Source organism: Callospermophilus lateralis, unplaced genomic scaffold, assembly GCF_048772815.1.
Source record: "Callospermophilus lateralis isolate mCalLat2 unplaced genomic scaffold, mCalLat2.hap1 Scaffold_72, whole genome shotgun sequence".
In the NCBI taxonomy this organism is placed as follows: Eukaryota; Metazoa; Chordata; class Mammalia; order Rodentia; family Sciuridae; genus Callospermophilus; species Callospermophilus lateralis.
The window spans coordinates 5676805-5689474 of record NW_027515276.1 but is presented as its reverse complement, the minus strand read 5'-3'; positions in this window follow the sequence as shown (position 1 = coordinate 5689474).

Below are 12670 nucleotides of genomic sequence, written 5' to 3'. Positions count from 1 at the left end.
AGGGGCCATAATTGGAAGTGGTAGCAGGCATTCGTGGCGCCTGGTCAGCTTTGGCATTGCCCTCAGTGATAAGAGAGCCGTCCTTCTGATGGGACCTACAATGGACAACTCCCAACTGATTGGGTAAGTGGGAGACCTCCATCAGATTGGTTATAAGAGCCGAATTAGTGATCGCATTACCTTTGGTGGTAAGTAGGCGTCGCTCCCTTCATATTGAAGCATGGGATAATAAGATCTGGAAGACATAGTTTGAATCAGTATAGAGGGTGAGGGATTTGCCTTGTGCTAGAAGGCAGGCACGAGTGGCTGCTATAAGTTCAATCTGCTGGTTGGTAGTTCCTGAAGGCAAAGCTTTGGCGTCTATAATCTCAGTGGCTGAAACTACAGCATATCCAGAGTAATGAGTGCCATTCTGCCTAAAGGAACTGCTGTCAGTAAACCAGATAAGGTCAGGCTTGGTGAGTGGTTCCTCAGAAATGGAAGAATGACAGGGGAGGAAATCTTCTAAGGTTTCCAAGCAATTATGAGTTGGTGTGTTAGACGTGGGAGTCATTGGGAGCAGTGAGGCAAGGTTCAGTGCAGAGCAGGGGAGGAAAGTAATATTAGGGTTTTCCAGAAAGGAAGTGAGGAGCGACAGAACTCTGGATGGAGGAAGGGTTTGAAGGCCCTTATAAGCTGAAAGATCTTTCAAGTGATGTGGGGAGTGGATAGTTCAAGGTGCCCCAAAACTCAGCTTAGAGGCTTCTTTGTGTAAAATTTGTCCAGCAACCAGAGCTCTTAAGCAAGGGGCTCACCCACGGATGGTAGAGTCTAGTTTCTTGGAAAATATGCCACAGGTGCAAATGTAGGCCCATAGTTTCGACCTAAGACCCTAAGTGCTTGCCCCCCTTTTTCATGGACATATAGATGAAATGGTCTTGAAAGATCAGGAAGGTGAAGGGCAGGTGCCTTTAAGAGGAGTTGCTGAAACCTGTGGAAGTGGTAGATGGGGGAGGAGACAAGAGATTCACTAGGGGGTCCATTTGCTTGGTCATACAGGGGTTTGGATAGAAGAGAATAATTTGGGATCCAGGCCCTAAAATAACCTGCTAATCCTAGGAATGATAGTATTTTGGCTTTCATATTGGGCACTGGAAGATCAGAGAGGAGTTGCCTCCTATCCAGTGTTATTTCCTTTTTCCCGGGTCTAAGGCAAAAACCAAGGGAGGTGACAGAAGAATGGGAACCCTGGGCCTTGTGGGGAGACTCCCTATATCACTTGTCTGCTAGGAAATTAAGAAGCTGAGCGGTGTGGGATTGAGAGTGTTCCCAGAGGGACTACATAGAAGAAGGTCATTGACATATGGAAGGAGAATAGTGTCAGGACAGGTCGGGTGAAAGGATGTGAGGTCCTGGGCAAGAACTTGGCCAAAGAGATGGGGGCTATCCCTGAATCCCTGTGGGAGGACAGTCCAGGAAAGCTGATGAGAATGGTGGATGTGAGAGTCAGTCCATGTAAAAGCAAAGATATTCTGAGATTCTGAGAACAAGGGAATAGAAAAGAATGCATCTTTTAAACCTAGGACCGAGAAGTGGGTAGTAGTGGCAGGGATCTGAGAGAGGAGGGTGTAAGGGTTGGGCACTAGCCGGTGGATGGGGACCACAGAGGAGTTGACAAGGAGAAGGTCTTGAACCAGCCTGTAGGACACTTTAGGTTTCTTAAGTGCCAGAATGGGGGTGTTGAAAGGAGAGTGTGTAGGCCTAAGATACCCCTTTCGTAATAAATCCTGGATGATGGGTTCTAATTTGAGGAGGGCTGTGGTTGTGAGTGGATATTGTGATTGACTAATATATCTTGAAGGGTCCCGTAAGACAATATGAATAGGACTGCATTTAGCCATAAGGGGTGTAGTTGTGTCCCAAACCTCAGGCTTAACTGGTTTAGAGAGTCATGGGAGAGTGCATTAAGGAGGTGTATCTGCCCCTAGGAACATCATGAGGAAATGAGAGGTAGGAGAGGTGTGGGGTGATATGTGAATGGTGACTTTTAATAGTGAGAGTATGTCCCTTCCCAGAAGGGGAATGGGGCAATGGCTCATAACGAGAAAGAAGTGAGTGAAGGACAAAAGGGATCCCTGCATATAACATGATGGGGGGGTTTGAGGGAAAATCTGTTTACCTCCTACCCTGACAATAGGAGTTTTTGAGGGTGTGGTAGAACCCCAATACTCCCTTAAGACCGAAAAAGTGGCACCAGTATCCAAGAGGAAGGTAATGAAGCATCCATCCACCAGGAAGGTAAACCTAGGCTCTTGATTCTTGATGGTAATAGTCTGGAGGGAAAGACCAGGGATCCGTCAATCCTCCTCTGCTAAGCCCAAGAAAGGCTGTGGTTGCCTGGCGGCTGACCAACCTCCCTTTCGGGTTGTTGGGCAGTCTGCCCCCCAGTGTCCCCTTTGATGGCATTTTGGGCAGGGGTTGTAGGGTGTCCTCAGTGAAGAACAATCCCTGGCCCAATGTCCCTCCTTACCACATTTGAAGCAAGCTCCCGGGGGTGTCATATTGGGATGGCGTGGTGATGGCCTTCTCTGAATGACCTGGGCCAACATTTGGAACTTGGCATTTTCAGCCCTCTGCCTACGGCATTCACTTTCATCCTCTCTATCATAAAAAACTTTGAAAGCGACAGCGAGGATTTTAGTCTAAGGAGTAGCAGGGCCCTGTTCAAGCTTTTTAAGCTTGGCTTTAATGTCAGGGTAGCTTTGGGCCAGAACATATTTCATTAAGACATGACGGCCATCAGGGGTTTCTGGGTTGAGGTTTGTGTACTGTTAAAGGGCCTTGGTTAGTCTATCCAGGAATTCTGAAGGTGTTTCCTCCTTCCTTTGAATGACCTCCTACACCTTTTTAAAGTTAACAGCCTTGCGGATGGCCTTTTTCAGGCCTGCCAAGAGGCAGGATGTAAAAAGGTCACTAGACTGTAAGCCTTCAGGGGTGTTGTAATCCCATAGGGGTTCCTGCTCTGGGACAGCATGAGGGCCTGTGGGGTGGTTAGGATTGGTCCCATGATTTTCATCAGCATGGGCTTGGGCTAGCTCCCAGACCATTGCCTTTCCTCAGGGAGAAGTGTATTGGCCAAGAGCATGTAGATGTCATTATGAGTGAGACTATATGCTTGCAGGACCCATTGAAACTCCCGAATGCAAGTGGTGGGGTCAGTGGTGAATGAGCCTAACTTCCTCTCTAGCTGAGTAATGTCCGACATGGAGAAGGGCACTTGGATTCTGATGACACCCTCGGGACCAGCTACCTCACAAAGGGGTGCGATTGTCTTGGGGGTGGGAAGGAGTCCCTTAGACCTGGTAACAGGAGGACTGAAAGAGGCAGGAGGCGGACAGGAAGGAGAGGGAGGGGCAGGGAGTGTCTCTTTGGAAGAGGAGGAGGTGGAGCAGGCAGAAGAGGGCGGAGGGGAGGAGGATGAAATGGAAGGCTGAGGATCCCTGGAATCAGGCAGAGGAAGAGGAGGGTATAGTGGGAGAGAAGGGGCAGATAGGACTGGGGGATAAGGTGGGGGTTCATCTGCTGGGTTGAATGAGGAAGAATCTGTGAAGTCAGGAGTAGACGTATGGGAAGAGAAAGGTTTGCAAACAAGGAGGACCTGAGAGGGAGGGCAGGAGGAGCAGCGACAGGGTGCTGTCTGAGAAGGCTAAAACCTTAAATGCAGGGAATCTCACTCCACTTTTTCAGATGCTGGCAGTAGTTAAAAAGGTCGCAGATGAAGTTTGGATGTAAGGAGCCTTCTGGAGGCCAATGATTGCCATTATCCAGTGGATATGTAGGCCAATCTTGGGTACAGAATTTGATTAGAAGTTTGGGCTTGATGTCTGGTGTGAGGGAGAGTGTGGCCAGATTTTTTATTAGACATTTGAGAGGTGAGGCTTCAGGTACAGATGAAGAGGTGCCCATAGTCACAGGGAGAGAAGGAAGACAGAGAGAGAGAGAGAGAGAGAGAGAGAGAGAGAGAGAGAGAGAGAGAGAGAGAGAGAGAGAGAGAATAAGAGTAAGTGAGAGAGACAAAGAGAAAACCCGGGCTGGAACGGCTTTCAGGAAGCTCAGGGCGAACGGGGGTCAGTTGGGCGTCCCCAAAATGACCAGCTGTCATGAGGAAATACAGAGGGCACTACCTGGGCGTCACCAGTGAAGTGCGATCTGTGAGACCCAATGGGTTCGGAGCCACGGGCAACCTGACGTCAGGAAAGTTTTTGAACGCAGCGGAAAAAGTCAGTAATGAAAACAGAACTCCGGTTCCGGCAGAATGTAGTTCCAGGACGGGAGTTCAGTTTTCCTCGAGCAGAGAGGCAGCTTCAGCCAGACACAGCAGCCCTGCAGCAAACAGCAACTCTAGCCAGCAGCGGCAGTGGCAGCAGAGGAGAAAAAACCACAGAGCCTCTTGTGTAAACACAGAAGCCTCACGCCCCAAAGGAAAACGGATCACCAGAGGGTCCACTGCGACCAGTAAAGGTCTTAGTGGCAGGAATTTCCTGCCCCCTACAGGGCGTCGAGAGTGTGCCAGAAGATCAAGGTCACAAAACCAGTGGTAGCCCGAAGGGAGTTGCAGAGCCAGGGTCAGGGGAGGCTTACATATATCAGATCTGTGGTGGGTGCAGGAAGCCGGCGTCTGAAAAGAGCGGACCATGGCGGAGTGTCTCCGGGGGAGCAGGGGACGGGGCTCTTGTTTGAAAGAGCTCACCCATATCCTCACATGGGGCACCAGAATGAAAGAACTTCCCACGCAAAGGCACTTCACTGGGAGAATTCCAATTTTATTGCAAAAAGCCGTGTGCTTATATAGAAGTAAGGGGAAGATGGAAGGGCTTAGATAAATGGCAGGCAAACCGTTTATTGGTAAGTTCTTTCAGATATCAGCTCTGGAGCCCAGGAATTAGTTCTTATTGGGGCTAAGGTTCCCCACCAGCGAGATTTCAAATTGGCGCCAGCGGGAGAGTTCACACGGGTGGGAACATTTGGCACCACTGCAGAAAAAAGAAGGGAGGAAGAAGAAGTCCTTAGGCACCATGTTGGGGTTTTTCTCTGGGGTATGGCTGCCGTTTATACTTTTCCCAACAATGAGTATACCAGACTGTGCCTTGATTGACTGGTTTTCATGAAAATGGTGTTTAACAGAGATGCCAGAAAGTTGGATCCTGCTGAGTAGTGGGCCTAGAGCAATGGTGGGCAGGTGTGTGATAAAACATCTGTGGTGGGGCCATGTAGATCTTTCATTGGATTCCAAATGGCTTGTGACTGACATGGTGAAGCCAGCAGACCCTTATATGTAAAGGCACCGTGTTACATAGAGAGGTTTCAGGACATTGTTCAGAATCAGGTTGCTATGGTCAAGGGGGCAAGCTATGTGGGATAGAGGCCTGGTTCTTGTATTCTCCTGCAGACCCTGACCCACCACACGTGACAGAAATCCCTCCTGCACTGTGTCCCCGTTGAACTCCTTGTATTTCATGAAGCAAATACCAAACTCCCAGTGCAGCAGCAAGAAACACCATGAAAATAGAGGATGACTATATGGATTCAACGTCCACACAGGGAGACATTCAGCCCCCAGGGGCCACAGTTTAGCTACAATGGAAAATTCAGCACTGCTGTCTCATGTTCATTGGAAAATAAGAAACCATGTCCTCCAGGTCACATTGATGCAGACCCAGCTTTTATGGTCTCACTAGAAAGGAAGCTAAAGCTCCTGACAACAACATATATTTCAAGTGCCCAACCTCACAGGCAGTTTCTCAAGAAGTCTCTAGGCCAGCAGACCTTCAAGTTTTTGGAGGGTTTACCCTGTCCCTTACTTTTGGAAACTCCTCTACCACTTCCAAGGTTGTGAACTTCTGATCATATTCCATTCTAGATATGTATTCACGGATTTTCTAACTTTTCTCCTCTGATTGTGTCATACTTGGGCCGTAGGTGTTGTCAAGGCATTGTTCTGGATGAGAGTGGGAAGATTTTGGTGTAGCACATATTTACATACAGATTGGATTCATTTTTCAATTTTCCGTTCAAAATACTGAATCCCTGACACTAACACATACCCTACTAGACTCTGACTACTAATCCTAATATGATGGAGAAAAATAACCCAAACAGAATAGAAATACAAGCGGTTGAGAGGAGGCATGGCGTATAGTTGGTCTTGCCTTTTGCATGATATAGGGTAAGAGTTATAAATCTTGTTAATTTTTTGTTGAAATAGTTCTCCATGTGTTTTTAAAGTTAACACATATGTGAATTTCTGTCTCCCTTTTTCTGTAGCCAATTCAGCACATGTATTTTTATATGCACATATAAAATCCTACCTGGTATCACACGTACATTTTTGTGAGGTGGCTAACTTGGGAGATACAAAGTATGAGAAGAGATGACTCCTCCTAAATGTTTTTGGAACTGAAAATTCAAACTATGAGTGAGCTTCTTAGTTGAAAAACATTATACATAAATCCATGTTCAGTAAAATTAATATTTTTGGATCTGTGAATGATATATATTTCATGATGAATTTTGATTGGCATATATATTGCTACTTTCTAATGTATCTGTGTGATATATATATTTTCAAAATATGAAATATATGTGTCTTATTATACACTCCCTAAATAATTCACTGATGTTCATGTATGTGCTTTTATAATCAACTTTTCATAAGATTGTTTTTAGAAATATTCATCCACCTGAAATACATATTTGTTTCCTAGTACTGAAAACTCACTTCAGTGAATGGTGCAAACAAAGCCTTATATTTCTACAGTAACTGACCCAATTTAACATCAATGAAAGTAGATTTCTATGGGACATGATGTGTATTTTGATGTTCATTTTAATTCAACACTGGTACATTACTATTTCTTCAGTTTTTATACATTGTAGAATATACATTTCATCCACAAGTTCACAAATTGAAAGACATTTGTAACACATTCAATCACTTCCTGCTTCAGAACACATGTATTCCTCCTTGTTTTTGAGTGGTTATTTCATGAGACTTCTTTCCAAACACATTATTTTCTATTTCCATAATCAATTTTGACGCAAAACTCACACACATTTTATGATAAACTACAACCCTAATATTACCATTAGATATATAACTGGTTGGAATGAATGTATGTATATCAATATAAGATTTCCTGTGTATTTTGGGATATCAATTTATTCCAATTTCTAAATTTGGAAACAGTTATATTATTTATTCACAGTATGGTCTATTCATGCATTCTCTCTATATTCATACACACATTGTACACCTATTTGTGCCCCCAATACTAATTTATATCTCTTCAAAATATTGCTCTCAGAAATGGTGCAACAAATACTAATGTCACCTGATCTACATATACATTTTATCACAGTAATATTCTGGCCACAAAATGCAAAGTCACACTTACGACTGTACCAAAGCCTAACTGGAATATGAGTATGGATTATGAAAATCACCCATGTCCAGGTTGCCTAATGCTCTCAAATGTCAATCCTATTGGTGACTACATATTTGTTTCTTCCTAAGATTATTTATTCAAACACAAGCCTGTCGAAAATGTCTAATCCTATCAATCACTTTATCATTTGCTGATTTTCTAATGTCTCTATTGATATCTGCTTTCCTACATATTTTCCCCAGTTCATCATTGTGACTGACTCTTCACATGTGCTGACATTTACATTTTCTCTCTACCCAAAACCCTATTGCTAAAGAACTTTTTGTCCAAATCATATACTCACTCTTTTTCCTAATCCTACCAACTATCTTCCTAATCCTACCAACTATCCTTTTTTGACTGGATGTTCTCTTTGACATTCAATCATCCAAGGTACAAGGTCCTATGCCATTGTGTATAGATTTATCTGAGACACATGTGCAGAACATAATTCAAACCTAAGTATCCCAATCAAGGATCCAAAGCCCTTCTGGGCTTCAAATCTTACCTAGATTTCTGTTTTCATAAATATATTTCCCCTCTATATATTCTAATAAATATTGCAGGTTCCCAATAACATTATTCATCCAGCAGAATGATTCCTAAGCCAAATCAAACATGTTATTAACCCTAACCATACTCTGTTCCCTCAATCTAACTTTACAGAAAAGCAGGGACAGAGTTGGTCTTACAATACAGGAATGTTAGAAATCTTCCACCTGCTGAGAAATGAAAAGGTCCATGCAGAAATGAACCCTGGGGAAGCTATAGGAAGCTATGAAGGACCTGAGAGAGCAAAAGTCATCTTCCACGACAAACAACCTGGTCAGGATGAAGGGGTGTGTCTGAAGCAGTCTCTCTTTTCTTAATGTAGAGAAGATGGACAATACCAGGCCTGTGTGGAGAGCTGTTCCCGGGTGCCTATGTTTGATATACCATTCAAACTTGTGAAAGTGTCACAGGAAGTAGGGGCAGCCTCCATCAATTGGGACACTTGGAAGCAACTATTAGGACAAAGTGGTTGCCAAGGCAGTGACCTCATTCAGTTCCTGAAGGAAGTGACCTACATCACTTTCTTGGTGATGGAACTCTCTGAACTAGGGATCCAGGAAGCCAGGCACCCAGAGGCAGTCCCAGTCCCAGTCCCAGTGGCCTCACATGTTTGGATTTACCAAGGACAGAATCAGTCTTTCTTGGTAACTACTGATGTGAGGATGGCCAAATGCCAGGAAGGTCTGAAGAGGGACCTTTCCTGAGTAAGCAGGTAGTGTCTCACCACTGGCACGTTACAACTTCACAGTGTTGGCCAAGGAGTCCACATCTGACATAGGACAGTCCATTTTGGAGTAACATACTATGGCCCATCAGTCAGAGGACACTCCGGATAGTCATAGACCTACTTGGGGGAAGGAGGTGACTTTTTGGGTGTGGGTGTGAGTTTGTGGTTTTGTCTCATGATCTGAGAATAGGTAGGAAAGTCGGTTTGTTAGGATTGGAGTGGACTGTTTCTAGTAAGTCTTTTGACAATGCGAGTGTTTCTATGTCTGTTTATCCCACTGTGTCCATGGTTGTAGACATTAGAAAAGAGAATGCATCAATGGATGTGTCCTGAATAGAAGAAAGCTTCACAACATTCATCCTGCCCAATTTATGAATGGATTTTGTCTTGCCTAATGGATGGGCAACAACCACTGTCTTCCTAAATTCCTGTTTTCTTCTTGAATTCTGGCCACTCTCCAGAATAGGCTCATGGTTTTGTTTCCAAGACATGAACCACCTCCAAGCTCTGTGACATGGCTATGTACTGGATAGCTGAAGGGAATGGGATCATCTCAGAAAACTCAGATATCATTTTAGAAACCCTGCCTTGGGCCATTTGCTTACCTATTGTTCTGTTGCCCTGAATGTCAGAAAGGTCTTTGCCTCAGGCCACCCCTTTTTGAAGCCTGAAGAAAACGGTTTTCAATGGAAATTAATGGGCATCACCTGTAGATCTTTGCTTAATTGCTTTGGAAAGGGATGTGTCTGCATCAGACTCTTGGCCATGTTTGAGGTTGTTGAATAGATTTTCAGCACCTGATGCATCTAACGAACAATTACATGTGTGCTTCCAAAACCAAAATGGCCAAAAAAGCAGTCATTGTGGACGAAGTCTCTCGCCTTCCTCTGTAAGATTACTGATCTCCATCAAGTGAAAATAGGGATCCTTTTTGTCAAATGAGTTCTTCAAACCCTGCAGAGGATAGCCCATAGGTGCTTGGGTTTTCTCATGATTCCAATTCACATAAAGAATCTATACCCGAGAGTCAGTAGGCCTCAAATTGGAGAATCAGAGCAGTATTTATGGCAGGCTCATTTGATAACTCCTGGTTCTCAGAAAGGGTGTCCAGGCAACCCTGACTTTAGACAAATGACGGGCAAGGGAGGTTATTTTGTACACTGTCTTGGGCTGAGCCCCTCATGGAAACCTCCAGCCACAGGTTATGATGAGTGTCTATATGGAAGAAGATGAGGGCCTTGTGGGAGTGCTTTGGTTTTAATTGTGGTCATTTGTTTGGTGGTTGGAAGTGATGACTGGGTCTATCTGGGCTTGAACTCTGGTGTGATTCCACTTATAGTCTGAGTTCTCGAACTGATCTCAGAGAAATATTGCCATAAACTGTGTTCAGATTTTAGGAGGCCACGCATGTGATTCTCCCTTGGAAACTGAGATCAAATACAAGGGTGGCTTTCCACAGAGCCTCGGAATATCAGCTAGAATATCACATGATTTTATTCTGAAAGATTTGGCAGCCATTGTTGACAGTCAGAACACCCATGGACGTCACATTAAAGACCTCAATGGGCCTGGCTTCATGTGACCTTTTGACCACTCTATGGGAAGACTTGCCTGTGAGATTTCTCCAGAGAATTCATTGAAAATAGCTTCCTCACCATTTAATATTTCCTGAATGAACTGAAACCCACAGTGCCTCCAACTTCATCCATGAAAAATGGCTAGATAAATACAATGAAATCTTTGAAATTCCCTTAACCAGGTGGCACTGGAGAACCTTTAGATGTCTTGTTGCTGATCATGAGTGTACCAGAGAATGCCATGATTGACCGGGTTTCATGAAAATGGTGTAGAACAAAGATGCCAGTAAGTTGGAGCCTGCTGAGAAGTGGGCCTATTGCAGTGGTGGGTGGGTGTGTGATAATACATCTGTGGTGTGGCCATGAGGATTTGCCATTGCCTTCCAAATGGTTTGTGACTGACATGGTGCAGCCAGCAGACCCTTCTATGTAAAGGCATCATTTTATATGGAGAGGTTTCTGGGCTAAGTTCAGAGTCAGATTTCTATGGACAAGGGGGCAAGCTCTGTGAGATAAAAACCAGGTTGGTGCATTCTCCTTCAGACCCTGACCCACCACAAGTGACAGAACTTTCTTCAACACTGGGTTTCAGTTGAACTCGTTGTATTTCATAAAGCATATACCAAACTCCCAGTACAGCAGCAAGAAACACCACAAAAAGTGGAGGATGACCAAATGGCTTCACAGTCCAAACGGGGAGACACTTAGTATCCAGTGGCCACAGTTTACCTACAAAGAGAAAATTCAGCACTGCTGCCTCATGTTCATTATAATACAAGAAACCATGTCCTCCAGGTCACATAGATGCAGACTCAGCTTTGATGGTATCACTAGAAAGGAAGCTAAAGCTCCTTACAACAACATATATTTCAAGTGCCCAAACTCAGAGGAAGTTTCTCAAGAAGTGTTTAGGCTGCAGAGCTCCATGTTTTTGGAGTGTTTACCTGTTAGACCAGGACACAAGAAAAGACCACTGACTCTAATTAAAATCAAATTAAATTAAGCTTATTATTTCCACTGGCTGTGCTACCTCTCCCTCACAAAACGGCGGGAAAAAGACAGCAACCCCAGCTTTCCTACAGGCAGCTTAATAGCCCAGAAAATTACACAAAAGGGGGTTTACAGATAACAGAACTCTGACAAACATCACACTAATGGCAGTCTACATTTTTTTTGCTGTCCCTACATCAGAGTTCATGAAGACCATTAGAGCCTCAGAGAGGGTTGTTGTCTGGCCAAAGAAGGCAAATATTTATGATGTGTCACTAAAGTTTCAGAGAGGGCTGCTATCTGGTCAGAGAGCCGGGCATGGGTGAGTTCAAGGCGTGGGCAGGCATTCCAAGCAGGTTTAGAATTTGAAGTAATTTATGGTAAAGCCAAAATTATCTTTTCATCGCTTTTTGGCAAGATGGCTCCCAATTTAAATTAAAGATCAGGTTGGGTCTATCATTCCCGCCTTTTCTTTGTGTCCCTTTGAAATCTTTGATAGATTATGGGAAGAGCACTGAGGAAATTTTAATCCCTCAGGTAAGAGTCTCCAAATTTTTAGAACTCACCCAAAACCGATCTCCCTGATTTTACCTGACTTAATTAATTACTTATATTGATAGTCTATTTATCTTTCTCTCCATTGTTATAAGAAAAGTGGTGTCACTCATTTTTTCTTCTTCTGACCTGAGACAGGGTGACGTGAGTGGGCATGGGATGAGGGACATGAGTTGCCTTTTAGAAGTCAGTTGAGGGACATGAGTTGCCTTTTAGAAGTCAGTTCGGTTTGAAGTCTGATTGGGGAAGAACACGTTGTAAAGTCATCTGGGGATGGGTTCTTCTATGAGAGAAACAAAAACCATGAGTACTGAATAAATGTTGCAGCACCTGGAACATGTCACTGTATAGAAGTTCCCTCACCAGTCTTTAATATCCCCAGTTATCAGGACTGTCAATTTAGTATTTAACTTTTACTGTTACACTTGTCCCTCCCCATAAGATACAGTTTAATAATTTAATGTCATCTGATCTTGTAAAATCCTGTTACTAGTATGACCTCTGTGTCTCTTTGAGAAACCTTTAATTCTGTTACTCAGGGCTGGATAATTGTACTAGCAAACACCAAGCCAACCTGTGTAGGTTAGGAATATCTGTAGGCCTTAAACTGAAAACTTCTCCCTGTGGCAGGTCTTCTTGATAGTCTCTTTTTATAAGTATCAGGCATTCCTGTCTGAGAATTCTTCTTTGTAGCCACCAGTCTTACTTATTTTGGGAGGCAAACATAAAGTGCATACCTTAACATTATATTATTATTATTATTATTATTATTATTATTATTATTATTATTATTATAATTTAAAATG